The sequence below is a fragment of the Bombus huntii genome, chromosome 9, assembly GCF_024542735.1.
Source record: "Bombus huntii isolate Logan2020A chromosome 9, iyBomHunt1.1, whole genome shotgun sequence".
NCBI lineage: Eukaryota > Metazoa > Arthropoda > Insecta > Hymenoptera > Apidae > Bombus > Bombus huntii.
The window spans coordinates 13,274,045-13,289,856 of NC_066246.1; the positions used below are offsets into that span (position 1 = coordinate 13,274,045).

General features: G+C 40.7%; 1 long non-coding RNA gene across 1 annotated transcript; it reads right to left on the minus strand.

Moving 5' to 3' along the window:
• Positions 1-12,560: 12,560 nt before the first annotated feature.
• Positions 12,561-15,457, minus strand: LOC126869332 (uncharacterized). Its single transcript, XR_007690893.1, has 3 exons — positions 13,442-15,457; positions 13,296-13,367; positions 12,561-13,217 (listed from the first exon to the last, which is right to left on the minus strand). It is a non-coding gene; the product is annotated as an uncharacterized LOC126869332 (long non-coding RNA).
• Between the last annotated feature and the right edge of the window lie 355 nt (positions 15,458-15,812).

Here is a 15,812-nt window from a genome sequence, read left to right on the forward strand (position 1 = left end):
GTTCTGTTCTTGATTGTCTAAGGGTGACGACCGGTTGACTACTTGCGCGTAGCTTCGGTTTATAACGGTGTTGGTGTTAGTGTGGTTATTGTTCATTACATGCTGTGTATTTGGTGTTGACATAGATTCTGTGTTGTCCTGTTGCGTGTGGTAATTGTTGTGTGTCCTGTTTCGAATCGGCGGGAAAAGTTTGCTTTGTAGTTGTTTTCTGACTACGCAGCCTTTGTAGCTGGCTGGGTGATTTCCACCGCAATTGTAACATTTTACGTCATTTTTTTCCCATGTGTGGGCAGTTCACTGTTAGGTGCTTTCCTGCGCATTTGACACACGCCGGGTTTCTGTTGCAGTAGTTTTTTGTGTGTCCATATTGTTGACACCGCATGCATTGTGGTATGTCTTTTTTATGTCTGGGTGGCTCGACTATGATTATTGTGTTGCTCGTCCCTTCCTTCACTCTTGTCGCACTCACGTCCGCATAGCTCGACTGCTCGGGCGGAACTGACTGCACATTTAACACAGCGGAAGGTATAGTTGCAGTATTTTTGCGTGTGGCCGTGCATACATATATATTTGTCGGAGATGAAAGAACACCGGAGCCTTTGGAATTTTGGATAATCCCGCAACATTGTAATCTAGAGTCTACTATAGCTGTAATTGAACAATTGTAGTTATTCAGTCCGATTGTAATTGTTCGAGAGTTGTGATAATGAGCTTGGACTCGAGGCGACAGTCAGTCGCCGAACGTAGCCGCGGTCACGGGATGAACGCTTTGTCTAACAAAGGTATGGAGTAATTCTATAGCTCTCCTTAAAAGAAATATTCGTGGCGACACGCGACAGTAAACATTTCAACGGTTTCTGTCCCGTTGCTCGCCACACGCAGACCCTATTCTTCGAGCAAGATGATTGCCAGATGTCGATGCGTCTCCGGAGTACATGTTCAGCTAGCCTGAGGGCCCGTCATAAATCTTAGAATTTAGTTGACTAATGTCCTTCAGACAAACAGTCTTTGTTCCAGTTACGGGAAGATAGGAGAGACCTATTTTTCAACGAACGACTAGCAACTTTCCCTCGAGGGCGGCTAGCATCTTTTTTTTAACCACCGATATGGAGATTGACCAATTAGCAGCAACTCCAAATTCCCTCACCTTCTGAACGAAGGGTATCCTCGACGAATCCGATGATATCGTGTCCTCAGACACACCCCATCATAGTTTTCCTCTGCAGCATCATCGCGACGGAGAGTCATTCTCCCTCGTGAGATGGTATTAGCGAGTTACTTATAGTCTGTACGCTCGGTGGATATTCCACGTTTTCGCAAAGAGTCCGACTTAGATTTTTGTGAGCATGTACATCTATCATCCCGTTGACCGCGGATTCGTTATTGAACCTAAGACCAACATCTCTAGTATCGCGAGTGTCCAACCGCCGCGGTTGATTGTCGAGTCGGTAGCATCCATACTCGTATTAACAGACCGTACCCTTGTAATACCACAACGATGGCCAGTTCCCCTGAAGATTTATCAAACGCCCACAACCCTATTCCTGACGCTTCTCCGACATCAGAAGTGGGATCAGTGCCGATTATAACACTACAATAGCTACGACCATCGTACGCGAGTTAATTCAGCCGCTAGTGCCACAACCGAGTGTGGAACCTAGGAACGTAGTGCTACCACGCTTTAACCCCACGATCGCGGGCGTCGATCCAGCCGCATGGTGTATGGCTGTTAACCTGCTTATGCAGGGTAGTCCTCTGCAAGACAGCGCGCTGGTTTCTGTTTTAAATAGTGCTCTATAGGGGCGTGCAGCGCATTGGTTCACGTAGATAGTGACCGGCGAAGGGCTTACCTGGCCAATGTTTAAGGAGCTTTTTATTACGCGTTTTGGTAGCAAAGAGGCGGCGACCTTGACGCTAATGGATACACTCAGGGAACCACAACAAGAGGACGAAAACATGGCGGCTTGCGCCTCCGTTCCCGCCTGGAGACGAAGTTGCAAAATGCCACTATGGCTGGAATAATCAACGCTACCGTTCTTTGTCGTTTGAGCCCACGAGACCAGCGCATCGAACAGATAGCAGTCAGGAAGACTGAGCAACAGAAGAACACGCAACGCCCAGAAAGAAGCCGACCAACTACACCGTCCAGGGTGTTCTGGTTTAAGTGCCGCGGGGAGGGTCATTCGAAGAATGGGAAACACCTATGGTAAGAGTACATCCCCGATCTTGTCCACTGTATACATTTACGGTTTTACATTGGAGATAACTTTTCATGTTCTTGCCGATAATTACTTGAAATATGATATTATGATTGTTCGCGAGATTTTAAGCCAAGGTTTTGACGTAATATTACACAAAATAGCCTCGCTATGTGTAAGACAAATAATTAATGCCTGTAATAAAACCGCTGTAAACGAGGTCAATGTACGTGGTAGTGATAAAAATCGATTAATCTTTCTTTTCGAAAATTCAAAGATTCATTCGTTACGGATTACCTACGTACTCGCGTAAATACAGGCCAGTTAGAACTACAATTAATTGACCCAAACACCACCGTACAACGAAGTCCTAATAGACTTCTCAAGGAAGAGCGCAGAATAGTACGTGAGAGAATGAGCGAACTAATTATAGCCAACTATCATAAAGGCCTAGTAATTCACCCTATGTTACTCGCGAAGACGAACGATGGGTCAGATAGATGATTGGTAGGTTTTCAAGAACCGAATAAAAATACGGCCGCGGATCGGTATTCTGTACCCCTCATTGCGGATCAAGTCGCGAGATTGCAAAAGCGAGATATTTTATTAGTCTGGACATGGCCGGTGGGTTTCGCCCAAGCCCTGTTCATCCTAATTCTAGGAAATATACAGCATTATTAACCCTAGTTGGACGATTTGGACAATAAGTTGTTGTTCTCTTCAAATTCTTTTGTGCCTTTGTTCGGTTCATTCGACGTCTTTTATTTGCATAGCTTGGTTGCGTGCGCGCCTGGTGTTTCTTTCGGAATCGGTTTTCCGAACGGCGATATTGCGCTGACTCAGTCTAAAACAAGGATTTTGCATTTTTAGACAACCCTGGTAATTTTACTGCTAATACTTGTCTAAATATTCTAATCTCTTCCTTGCTGCTTTTTTTTGTAACCATCAAAGCGTTTACTACAGAAAACTCCAGAAGTAGTCGCATGCCAAGTCTTCTGTACCATTTGACCCTTTTTCTAATTGTGGTGGTGCATAAGGAACCATTTGGTCGAAATAATCTGTACTACACGTTCCTTCGTTATGTTCAACAACAGCTGGTGGTTTTAATGTTGCGAACAAACGAAACGAGAGATCATTCTTAAGATTCTTGTGAAAACACGTATGGCAGCCAACGTGTCATTCGTACGTTATTGTTTATTTGGATGATGTTCTAATTATTGCCTACTCTATAGATCAAGCTCTAGAAAGATTGTACACCGTATTAAATACCCCCGTAAATGCCGGATTTTCTTCTAATTTTTCTAAATGCTCTTTCCCAAACATATCGGTACTCTATTTGGGACATGTAATTCATAACGAAGAAGTCCGCCCCAATCCGGGTAAAATACAAACCTTGAGATCCCCTTAGAAATACTGATCGGTAAAGCAGTAAGACCTTAGGACTTGATATTACCCGATAGTGCAGAAGAAAAGATAGTAGATGTTGCTGAGGTAAAACAACAAGCCATACGAAATATAGAGACTAGTGCCAAATACGACAAGGACAGATTTGACAAAAGAAAAGCTAGAATAGTTCGGTTTAATCTCGGTCTTGTGTTACGAAAAAAACGAAGAGAGAAATCAGACGAAGTTAGATCCCAAGTTCAGGGGTCCATTTGTGATAGCAGAAATGTTAGAAGGAGACCAATATACTTTAGAAACCTTAGACGGCAAAAGATCATATAAGGACAGTCATGACAGACTAAGAAAAACGCCAGACAGTTGCGTCCCTGCTGAGTTGGACGTCTGCGGTGATGACAAGGATGGTGATAATAGCGATGTGAGTACACCGATCTCAGAAGATCATTAATCCTATGGCTATAACATTAGACATGCCCCCACACAAGCCTCGTGTAACAATGCTTTAGCTCCCAGCGCTTCTGTGTTACGCCCAGTAGGGCACTCCGCGTTGCACGACAAGCTCTGTGTGGTCCTGCGATCCAACAAACTGAGATTCACCGGTGTACGAAATCGAAAATGATCCGTCGTGTCATTGCGGTCTGACTGGTAACTCACAAAATGCAACTAACACTTTGAATACAAATTATAACGCTACTAATTTTAGTTCTCTTTCACTCCCTTGTCTGTCAAACCTCCGAGCAAAATTTCGCTGTTGAACTGGACCCTTGACTTATTTGGAACATTTAATTGAATAGTAAATAATATTAGTTACATCGAGTCTAATATTGGGAAAACTCAATACTTTAGTTACACACGGGGACGTGTGATAGTCAGGATGGCCGTGTCGGAGAGGAAAGGACACCGGAGCCTTCCCTCTGGAACTTCGGGAAAATCCGTAAAATTGTAATTAATGTTTACAGTTGTAATTAAACAATTTGCTGGCATTCTGCCCAATTGTACTTGTTTGCGATTTGTGATAATAAACCTGGGCTCAATGCGACCATCAGCCGCCGAACGTAGCCACGGTCAACGGGACGGGCGCTTCGTCTAACAAAGGTATAGAGCGATAGTATGACCCTCAGTAAGAGAAATACCCATAGAGGTACCTGACAGTAAAACATTCCAACGGGTCCTTCGGACAATGAATACCAGAGGTTGAGGCACTTGCAGGGCACGAGTACAGTTAGCCTGAGGACCCGCTCTAAAACCTGGGTTTTTTCGGTAATTAAGGTTTTCCAAACGGACAGGCAGCTTTTGTCTCAAATTGGCCAATTGACAGCGACGTCAATTTTCCTTACTTTCGGGACGAGGGCTATACTAGACGAATCCGATGATCTCGTGTCCTTAGACACACCCCATCATAGTTTTCCTCGGTGGCATCATCGGGACGAAAATTCATTCTTTCTTGCGATCTCCTCGACGAAGAGAGTAGCGCCTTACGATCAGTGAGTAGTACACGTTTGAGTTAGAGCAAGTATATCTATCACCCCGTTGACCGTGGATTCGTTATCGAGCCTAAGACCAACGTCACTAGCATCGCAAGTGCCCAGCCACCGCTGTTGATTGTCGCGTCGGTATTGTTCATTCTCGTGTTAGCAGACCGTACCCTTGTGATACAGAGGCACTTCCAGACTAGGAATTCAATGTAGCAGTTACTAAAAAACCACGACAGACGAAGGTACAAAGATTTGTTTTCCTACAGCCAAGAAAGTGCTTACAGAGGCACTTCCAGACTGGGAATTCAATCTAGTAATTACCAAAAGACACGATAGACGAACAATACCCATCACACACTAACATTTCTAGCTTAAAGAAAATAATAATAATAATAATATAAAAATTTTTTAATAAAGAAGAAAGGAAAACAGAATAATAATAATAATAAAAAAAATTTTGAAATAGTCTTTAGATTATTTCTGGTGGCAGCAATTACCGTATTAATCGGAAATCTAAATCAACATTTCATATACAATAATATCATTTCAATTTTCCCTTCTGATTAAATTAAATTAAACAGAAAATAAATAAAATAAAATAAATTAATTACAAGACGATGTGCGTTCACTCAAAACAAAAAAGGAAATCGAGACACCCGTATCATCGCCGATAATTTCCCAAGCGACAATACCGACAGAAAATAATCCCCAACCAATTAAGTTAAAAGATGCAATCGAGTCAGTACCAGTGTTCGACGGACATCGACCCTCGGTATTTCGAATTTTAATCGCATGTGAGCGCGCACGAAACATGGTTCCTAGGCATCAAGAACCTCAGTTAGTAAAATTATTAATGAATAAGCTTCGCGGACACGCATTTCTCGCCGTAGAAGACACAGAACTGATAAGTTTAAACGATTTCGGGAATAAATTAAAAGATATGTTCGGTTCAGGAAAAACAGTTAACGAATATAAAGGCGAATTAGCTATAGCATTTCAACGACCGAGAGAAGATATTTTGGACTACATAGATCACGTCAGAGATCTCAGACTGGCGATAATGAACGGGGAAAGATACGAGTACGGCACCGTATTTCAAGATAGGATAGATCGAGACACGAGGGAAGCTTTCATTAAGGGGCTCCCAAACAAGGTGTATTTACGAGTAAAGATAGTAGGATACCAATCCTTGGACGATGCGTACCGCCAAGCCGTGAAAGCAACAGGAGAATTAAAACAAGCAAACAATAGAATACGATACCAACATCCGACACCTCTGAATAATTATAACCGAAACAACGCCCATCCCCCATACAATAGTAACTACATCGGAAACAACCGCCAGGACTGGAGATTTGTACCGCCGTCGCAGAAACATCTAAACAATCCAGGAATAGAAGAAGATGTCAGGATAGGAGCAAGAGCAATAACCTGGGAAGAAAAACGCACAAATAAATACCTCGATAGAGATCTAAATCAAAAGAGGGATGCTGATCATTTGAACCAATCAACTTTTCAATGCATACACCATTCCGTTGCTGTGATAAGGGATAATGTCACGTTAAATAGTCAGAGGACGCACGGCACCACAGACAGGATCATGAGTGAGAAATTTTCCGAGTTTCCAAACAAGATAAACAATACTAATGCCAAAGAACTTTTAGGAGAGGCAGAAACTAGGAAATTGAACGACGAGACGATAGGCAATGCTTATCCACTGTCTAATATCACGGAGATATTGGACCCGCTGAAAAATGCGAAGTGCCTCTCCACGTTCGACTTGGCAAAGATACAAAAGCAAGGCTCCACGAATTTCGTGAATGTCTCAACCATAATAGGAAAAAAGATAGCGAGTGTATCTCACTCAAAAACTTCTATAAAATCATCAGAAAGTAACTTTATCGAACTCAAAGCCAAATCATTAAATTGCAAGGAAGATCAGGCTACAGAGAATAAAAGTATAGCTATCACTAAATTCAAAACAGAACCTATAAGCAAATAGGTTTGTAATAAAAATTCAAAGAATAATTCTAAATCTGCCGAAAATATTCCATACAAACGTTCCATACAAATAAATAATAATTTAATTATAATAAGCACTTCCAGTGAAACTATTCATCCTGAAAAGGTAGAGAAAAATTAACGTGTTGTGAATAAAGTAAATTATTTTTTTTTTTTTTTTTTATTTGTTGAAATTACAATCAATTCTCGCGTTGAGAATTTTCAGTAATTTTTCTGGCGTGGCGCAGTGACATGGCTGTTTATTTACAATAAGTTAATACTTATTATAGATAGATATAATTTATGAGTATTATAAGTAAGTGCATATGCTTAATTTGGATAATTAAATGAATCTAACGTTTAGGTCTAGCGGGTAGTGCCTCTTCAGCCTGCGAATCTGGTCCGTCGTGTCGAGTAGTCCAGTGATTAGGGGGTTTCGGTGTTTGTTGATTCTTTTGCTGTATCTGTCGCTATATTTTGCTATTTCCTCTTTGACGGTGGGTATCTTGAGGTCGCGGTGTATTGTTTCATTGGTTACATACCAAGGTGCGTCAATTAGGGATCTTAGCGTTTTCGATTGAAAGCGTTGGAGTATTTCAATGTTGGAGTTACTTGCTGTTCCCCATAGTTGGATTCCGTAGGTCCAGACAGGTTTTATTACGGTCTTGTAGAGGGTAATTTTATTCTGTATATTTAGTTTGGAGCGTCGGCCCGTGAGCCAATAGAGTTTTTTTAGTTTGTCCTTTAGTAGCTTCCTTTTATCTGAGATGTGTGTCTTCCACGTTAGTCTCCTGTCCAGGGTCATGCCCAGATATCGGACTGTGTCCTTGCTAGGAGCTGTTGCATTGTTGATGGTGACCTGGGGGCAGGTTTGTTTTCGGAGCGTGAAGGTTACATGTGAGGATTTCTTTTCGTTGACTTTGAAGCCTCATTTGTGAAACCACTTTTCGATGGAGTCGAGACTTCGCTGGAGAGTGGATGAGGCTATTACCGGGTCTGCGTGGGTAGCTAATAGCGCTGTGTCGTCTGCAAATGTCGCTATTGTTATATCGTTTGATATAGGTAGGTCGGCAGTGTAGATGGAGTACAGTAGGGGTCCGAGGACACTACCTTGGGGTATGCCGGCTTCTATTGGGAATGTTGCGGAAGTGGTGTCTAGGCATTTAACCATGAATTGTCTATTGGTTAGGTAAGATTTTAGGATGGAGTAGTAGGGGTGGGGTAGGATCTTTTTAAGCCATACTACTGTATAGTAGCCCTTCATGCCATACTTTGTCGAATGCCTGTTGGATGTCTAGGAAAACCGCTGAGCAATATTTTTTCTTTTCGAGTGTTTGGCTGATCGTATGAGTTAAGCGGTAGATTTGCTCTACTGTAGAATGATGTTTTCGGAAGCCGAATTGGTGATCTGGGAGTGTTTTCAAGTTCTCTAGGATTGGAAGGAGTCGGTTCGTGAGCATCTTCTCGAATAGTTTGGACAGGGTAGGTAAAAGACTGATTGGGCGATAGGAGCAGGTTTCGTATATCGGTTTACCGGGTTTAGGGATGAGGGTAATCAATAAGATTTCCCAGGCCTTAGGGTAGTGTTCCAGGCGAAGGATAGCATTAAAAATCGATGTGATGAGTGCTATCCCTTTTGTGGGAAGTTCCTTGATTGCTCTATTGCCTGTTAGGTCGTGTCCTGCTGCTTTCTTGGGGTTTAGGCGACTGATTGTTTCTATAGTCTCTGCAGAGGAGAAGGGTTCGATAGGAGGGGACATTTGGAAGGGGGTGTGCAGGTATTCAGTAACGTCCGCGGCGGCTTGGGGGGAATGGGGTTTGAATACTTTTGACAAGTGTTTGGCAAACAGGTCGGCTTTTTCTATAGGGCTTCGCGCCCATCCACCTTGCGGACGGCGGATAGGTGGGATTATTTGTGGGGGGCGTGTGAGTTTCCTGGAGGCCTTCCATAGTGAGTAGTTGGCGTCAGCTGTGGGGGATAAGCTGGCGAGGTATTTATGGAAACAGTCGTTTTTATAGTTTCTTAAGGTTCTGGATAGCTTTCTAGTTGCGCTGTTAAGTTTGCGTTTGTCCTGCACTGCAAATGTAATGCACTACCGTTTAAGCGTCGAAACAAGCAAAATAGCTCGCAAATCGCGATGATTTCGTCGATTTTGACGAAAAATATCCGTCATTTCCTTCCCGTTGGAGATATTTCGACGTTTAAGCGCTCATTTCACTCCGTTTTTCACTGCAAATGTTTTTTTTTATTTATTTGTTGAAATTACAATCAATTCTCGCGTTGAGAATTTTCAGTAATTTTTCTGGCGTGGCGCAGTGACATGGCTGTTTATTTACAATAAGTGTAATATCGTGATATAATGTGTTTACAAAGAGTGGACAATAGAGATGTTAATCAGACAGAAAAAGACGATTGTTGTTCAACCTGAACTATTCACGCCAAACGCACAGAAAACAGCGCAATCCACACTCTCTCGACAACGCCACTCGCAACCTCTGTCTCCGCTCAGCTCGCACTCTGCTTCTCGACTCGCACTCTCTGCTTTTCGACTAACTCTCTGGTCGTTGCCGCATTCTGTTGTCTTTTTCCTAGGCCCACCGCACACGTGTTCTGCAGACGCTCGTGGCCAGGGTCACGTAGGTCTTTTCCATGAAATTATGCACTTGAAAAGACCGATGACACATTGATGGGCCCGACGGCGCCTCGGCTCTCGCGACATTGTTCATAGTTCGCCCGATATTTCTTAGGCCTTTCGTCCACGATACTACATAAGTTAATACTTATTATAGATAGGTATAATTTATAAGTAAGTATTTATATTATAGTAAGTGCATATGCTTAATTTGCGGCTTAATTTGTCTAGCGGGTAGTGCCTCTTCAGCCTGCGAATCTGGTCCGTCGTATCGAGTAGTCCAGTGATTAGGGGGTTTCGGTGTTTGTTGATTCTTTTGCTATATCTGTCGCTATATTTTGCTATTTCCTCTTTGACGGTGGGTATCTTGAGGTCGCGAAGAAAACTATTCTATACAAAACGCGCGAATAAAGATTTGAATACACAAACGAACACACGGCGCTACAAAACTAAAGGAAGGATTAACAAAGCGAGGGCGACTAATAAATCGAATCAGTATAAAATAAAATAAAATAAATAAAACCAGCTAACGGATTGAACGAGTTACGAACCAAACAAATAAATCAGGAAATATGAATAACTACAAAAGGGGAAATAATTGAAACGCCAGAAATACAAGTATATATATGTCGGAGATAAGAGGACACCGGTGCCTTCCCTCTGAAACCTCGGGGAAATCCATAAAAACATTGTAATTAAAATCTACAGTTGTAACTAAACGATTTGCCGTCATTCTAACCAATTGTATTTGTTTGAGACTTGTGACAATGAGCTTGGGCTCAAGGCGACAATTAGTCGCCGAACGTGGCCGCGGTCAACGGGACGAACTCTCCATCTAACAAAGGCATTGAGTAATCCTATAGCTCTCCTTAAAAGAAAGATTTGTAGCTGCACGTGGCAGTAAACATTCTAACGGTTTCTGTCCCGTAGCTTGCCACACGCAGATCCTATTCTCCAGGCAGGATGTTTACCAGATATCGACGCGTCTCCACAGTACGTGATCGGCTAGCCCGAGGACCGTCATAAACACTAATATCTAGTTACCTAAAATCCTTCAACAGATACACAGTCTTTGTCCCAGTTACGGGAAGACAGGAGAGACCTATTTTTCCACGAACGACACTAGCAACCCTCCCTCAAGGGCAGCTAGCATCCTTTTCTAACTACCGATATGGAGATTGGCCAATTAGCAGCAACGTCAATTTCCCTTACTTTCCGGACGTAGGATGTCCCCGACGAATCCGATGATCTCGTGTCCTTAGACACACCCCGTCATAGTTTTCCTCTGGGGTATCACCGGGACGGAAATTCATTCTCTCTTGCGGTCTCATTGACAAAAAAAGAGATTAACGCCAGCCACTATTAACACAGATCCCGACTTAGATCTTTGCGAGTGCGTACGGCTACCGTCCCGTTGTCCGCGGGTTCGTTATTGAACCTAGGATCATTGTCATTAGTTTCTCGAGTATCTAATTACCACGGTTACTTGTCCGGTTCTATGGTAATCGTATTTGCACTAGCCAATGTCTTCTCTATTGCATAACGACGACGTGTAATCCAAACGAAGATTCGCTTTACGCCCCTAACCCTAATTCTAATGTAAACCCGACATATAAATATATTTTAATCAATCAACTTGGAGAGTTACATACAAGTATAAACATATATGCTAGGCATGTAATAAATTAGTAAATATTAGAGTTAGCGCTTATAATACTATGCAATAAATACAATATTATCAATTTATGAAATATAAGTATATACAAAGTTAAAAACTAATAGTCTAACGAATACATAAAACATACAATATTGTATTATTAAAGAAATAAAAGTTACATTGTCAGAAACATATATATATGTGTGCGCATTCTATTAAACAGATACATACTTAAAACTAGCCTACGTTCCGGTAAAGGATTATAAAATAAGAACTACATTACGAAACATGCATGTCTCTATATAAACATATAAATAATCTATTTTCTAAACTAAAACTACTACCAATAATCTACAAAAAGAAATAGAACACACAACGCAACACTTAGGACTAAGCGACAACCTGTCGATAGGCCAAACGCTCAAAATAATTAACAGCGCAACGACTTGAGGAATTGCGTACAGAAATTCTATCATCAAACACAAATATGTAAACACACATTAAAAGCACAATAATCTAGAAACAAAACCTTCAATACTATGTTGTCACAATACAAGATATACATGTATATATGAAATCAAATGATTGACACATAACCTCAAATACACAATACTATATCACTAAAGAATCTGAATGAAAATCACTTTGCCAGAAATATATACATATATACATGTGCGTGTGCGTGTTCTATCTTATTAAAAGAAGTTAATATAAAATAAATAATTGACATTTCATTTCGTATGAATACTACATGGCCAGGAGAAATATGCATATGAATACGTATATATATATATATATATATATATATATGTGTGTGAGTGCATATGTTTTATATTATCGAATACTCTATAAAGTGGACTACTCAAAACAATAAATAACGCAATCGAGGAATTGCAAAGCATTGGCCATACTGAAGTGACACACGACATAAACATATATATATATACGTATATTCACACGAATAATACTATTGTCACTTTAAAACAATATTAATAAATAAATGTTCTAATTGCGGTAGAATAAGGAAAAACGAGCGACAGACAAAAATTACTTCAATATCAAACAAAACTAAAGACCCGTCACTAAAAACTTTACTGATGACATTTATGAGCGGCCATGTTGGATTTACACGCATCATGGCGACAGGAATATTAGGGATTAATGGAAGTCAGGCGCGAGAAACAAATCATGAAAACACATTGTTAACACTTTTCTTTAATAAATTTTATGCGCAACTACAAATGTAAATATATATATATATATATATTTATAATTAATTAAAAAGGGGAGCAATATAAAATTAAAAAAAAAAAAATAGATAACCTAACACTATCACATTTAAAATATATATATATATATATTGAACACAAAACAAAATATATCAAAAAATTAATAATAATAAGGAACATTAAACAGCGAACCAACGAAATTGAAGCAGCTACACTAAATCAAAATCGAAGCAAGGAGCTCCGGGATAAAGTTCGCTGAACTCACGCATACACCAATAGCGCACAACAGGGGAAATTCCCTTTCTCCCAGAAGCATGGTGACGATGATGTGCCTCCAAAACCTCTTCGGGAATTTCATTCGCAAAACGAACTTTCACGCAACGATCGGTATCAACGATTTCAACCAGAGGGGGTTCCCTCTCCAATACGACGGTCTCTGCATCGAAGAAATTCTCGTCGAAAGTAACCAAATCGTCAAAGCCCAATTTCGACACGGTCTCGGCATCAATGTTGAATAGTTCCTCCAACCACTCTGATACTCGTGGTTTATCACAGGGCCGCATGCGTTTGATGGATCCTCCCGAGTCGCCCATGGGTTCTTCGGAATCCCTCTTTCGCTTGGGCTGAGAACAACACGGTATATTCTAAATAAAACGAAACAGAACGAATCAAGCAGACTAAAAACAAGACTAAATACGTACCAGGGAAGTCTGGAAAGGAACCTCTGATGGAAATGCCTCCGCAAACATTGTCCGAACGTCGATCACCGAAGCCTAGGGGAACAACAAGAAAGGGAAAAAACATTAAGATCACAAAACAATCTTAATATGCAAACATCCAAACTTACGCAAAACAATTCGAAGGAGGAGGTCTTTGTTATGGGAGAGCAGCGGAGTTGCGCGTGTTGCCCGAGCAAACTTTAAAATGATAATGATGCTGCAGCCACCAGCCCTTCCACGCGCCGAAGAAACACCGGTAATTCCCACGGTACAGCACGTGGAAGTTTCTCGCGGAACGGACTAGATCAGAGTGGAATGCTTCAAATCTCCTAGACGCTAGCTCAGCAGAAACACCGGACTGATAGAAACTAAGTCGAAATACGGAATTTACATTTTGTCACGTACGATTCCAAGAAGCCCAAACTGCAACATCCCGATTCCCACGGAAGCGTACCCCCAGCGGACCACCACCCCGTGGGGGATTGGCATTGTAAATAAGCGTAGCAACATAGCGCAGCGTTCTTTAGTTTGTTCATAATTCTTGCGATCGTTTGTTATTACGGCTCATTATTCTTTGCGTTCGTTATTGCGCTCATCACTGCGTTTAGAAATTTTGTATTGTATTTTGCGTTTCGGGGTCTTTAGTTTTTTCGGTAAAGAAAAGAGAGTCGCGACTAAGTAAAAGAAAATTTTATCTTTGAAGTCCTCATTTCATCGTTTAGACACAAACGCGCATTGTAATTGCGGTATTAATCCAGTTAGTAAATTGCTCAGTCTGTATTAAAATAGATAAATAAAGTAAGAGTTGATAATAAACTATATTCGAGTTCAAATAATAAACCCAACAAAAACTTCGACGACCACCGGAGCGGCTGAGGTAATGGCACCAGACAGCACCTACTCCTCAAGGTAAGAAAATTAATTTTGAAAATTTCCTTCTTCTCTGATAATCTCATTGTCCTCGAGAATTGAATTAGAACTTCCTATCATGGATCTCGTTTTATTTTTGTGAACGGTTTTGAAGATAGAATCATTGTTTAAACTTTAAACAAAGGAGTTGTCCGTTGTGTCGGCTTGTGCGAACGGTGTTTTCAGCTACTGAAACACCCACTGATCTTCGCATTCCTCCTCCCATTGTTGGTAAAATATTACCCATCTTTGGGCAAGGCTTGCGAAATCACACAAGACCCGCTCAGAAAGGACTAATAAATATATCGTCGGGGTCAATTGAAAATCAAGAACGATACCGGTATTGCTATTAACCGATATTCTTGCCATTCTTGCATGCGATTATAAGAAAGATATAACAAAACAATCCCCCCTTCGGGAAATTAACCAAAAGATCGTTCGCTGTGTCGGCTCGTGCAAATGGTGTTTTCAATTATCGAGAACACCCATCGATCTTCGCCTTCCTCCTCCCACTGTTGGTAAATTATTACCCGTCTTTGGGCAAGGCTGGCGAAATCACACGAGTCCCACACAGAGAGGATCGTTAGAATTATCCTCGATAGCTAAACTCAAAAGGCAAGAAAATCGTGGCGACAGAATCCATCGGGGTAAATGAATTGAGTTTCGGTCTTAACAGCGAAATTAAAAGAGAAGAGGAAGTCAAACGAAAAAATAAATTTATATAAAACAACAAACAATCTCACATTCCTATCTAATCCAGCAACGCTAAAATATATATATCTAGCTAATCAAATATATATATATATAATAACCTAACCCATTTCACATTCAAGTAAAAATCCGTTCGACGAGGAAAAATATTTATTGTACCCAGCTTTAATCCTCTCCCGCGATAGTATCCCTGCGCATAGCAGGTTAGCCGAAAAGTGAAATTCGTTTACCAGTTGCATTAAGCGTCAGTTAACGCTACCCATTAAACGCAAAAGAAAATAATAAAAAATAAAATATTTTGAAATAGTCTTTGGACTATTTCTGGTGGCAGCAACTACCGTATTAATTAATAACCTAAATCGGAATTAAATACACAATAATATCATTTTAATTTATTTCCTTTCCGATTAAATTCAAAACTCAAACTCAATTATAAAAAAAAAAAAAAAAAAAAAAAAAAAATTTTTCAGTAAAATTCAACCTTAGATTTGATCGATTTAAACAAACAAATTGATACGTAACATTTGATTGTTTCGACGCTTAAACGGTAGTGCATTGCATTTGCACTGTAAAATGAAGTTCAACGAGCGCTTAAACGTCGAAATATCTCCAACGGGAAGGAAATGACAGTCAATTTTCGTCAAAATCGACGAAATCTTCGCGATTTGCGAGCTATTTTGATTGTTTCGACGCTTAAACGGTAGTGCATTGCATTTGCACTGTAAAATGGAGTTCAACGAGCGCTTAAACGTCGAAATATCTCCAACGGGAAGGAAATGACAGTCAATTTTCGTCAAAATCGACGAACTCTTCGCGATTTGCGAGATATTTTGATTGTTTCGACGCTTAAATGGTTGTGCATTGCATTAGCACCGTGAA